At 34.0% G+C, this 1,593-nt stretch overlaps 1 non-coding gene across 1 annotated transcript; it reads left to right on the forward strand.

Annotated features, from left to right (window-relative positions):
- The first annotated feature begins 533 nt into the window (after positions 1-533).
- LOC115833397 lies at positions 534-640 on the forward strand. Its single transcript, XR_004028834.1, has one exon. It is a non-coding gene; the product is annotated as a U6 spliceosomal RNA (small nuclear RNA).
- The last annotated feature ends 953 nt before the right edge of the window (positions 641-1,593 follow it).

Genomic DNA, 1,593 nt, shown 5'->3' on the forward strand with positions numbered 1-1,593 from the left:
TCAGCCTCCCAGGTAGCGGGGCCTACAGGAATGCCACCACCATGCTTGGCTAATTTTTTTATTGTTTGTAGAGACAGGGTTTTGCCATGTTGCCCAGGCTGGTCTTGAACTCCTGGGCTCAGGCAATCTGCCCGCTTAGCCTCCCAAAGTGTTGGGATTATAGGAGTGAGCCACCATGCCCAGCTGGACTAAATATTTAACACACTTAGACTGAATATCAAAAACCTATTGCAGTCTCTACGTTTCTATCTTGGATAGGAGTAACAAAGAAGTTACAAGCAAATAAAAGATCAATTAGAAGTTCACCAATGAAATGCTGCTACTAATAAGTATAAAATATTTCTTTTACAAACACACATCCTTATTTCAGGAATTTACAGTTGTACTATATAGAGTATTTCATAATTTTTCCCTTTCAATATAAAATAAATTATTTTAAAAGTTAATCAGCATTATAAAGATAAGCTGTGGTTCAAAACATATCTTTAATCTTTGAAAAAATATGCTATGACTCCAGTCAAGAATATAGAGTGGTGTTCACTTTGGCAGCACATATACTAAAATTGGAATGATGCAGAGAATATTAGCGTGACCCCTGTGCAGGAATGACATGCAAATTTGTGAAGCATTCCATATTATATTTAAAAAAAAAGAATATAGAGTGTATCATTCATTCACATTTCTATCATTCTTCAAAGAGCCACAAAGTTAGGAGGACAAGTGACTTAAACATTTTAGTATTAAATATCCCTTCCATGAAGAAATCCTTCCTCTGTGTAACCAAAACCACTCAAAAAATTACCTCAACTTCTTTAAATTGTTAGTATGTTTTACTTACTTCCATCCTTTCATTACCTCAGTAGATAAAGACAGGAATAAAGGAAGGAACTTTTATTTTAAAATAAACACAATGATGTCATAAAAGACCTTACCATTGTCCCTGTTCTAAAAGAAAACAGACATAAACTTTTAACCTCATAAAACAAATCATGCATGAACACTAAAGGTCATTCTTTCCATCACTGCTTATTTCTCATTATTCAAAATAGTATTTTTTTCAGTTACACAATCACTGGAATTGCCCAAGAAAAAGGACATTGACCTATCAAAATATGCATAGGATCATACAATCTTCCCTCTCTGTCACTTATATGTGGTACCAGATTTAGCAAATAAAGGTACAGAACACCAGTTAAATTTGAATTTCAAGTAAAAAACAAATAATTTTTTAGTGTACGTCTCATGCAATATTTGGAACTCTGTAGTTTATCTGGCAATCCTATCAGCTAACAGATTTTCTTCCTTCTTTTATTGAAGTGTTTTTCACTTCCATAACCACTCCTCTAATCTCAGCATTCACACAGCTTCGTCCTTACATCAGGCCTTATTCATTTCATGCATGTCCCACAATAACTTTCAGATTGTTTTCCTGTCTCCAGTCTCTTTCCTCTGCATGTCCCTGCCAGAATAGCTTTTTATCATGCCACTTCTCAGATTAAAACTCTAACAGTTCTTTAAGAAACAGATAATTCCTGTTATTTAAACTATTCGAGACCACAAATTTATAAAGCTTCCAGATTTCTTTTTATAAAG

Source organism: Nomascus leucogenys, chromosome X, assembly GCF_006542625.1.
Source record: "Nomascus leucogenys isolate Asia chromosome X, Asia_NLE_v1, whole genome shotgun sequence".
Taxonomy (NCBI): domain Eukaryota; kingdom Metazoa; phylum Chordata; class Mammalia; order Primates; family Hylobatidae; genus Nomascus; species Nomascus leucogenys.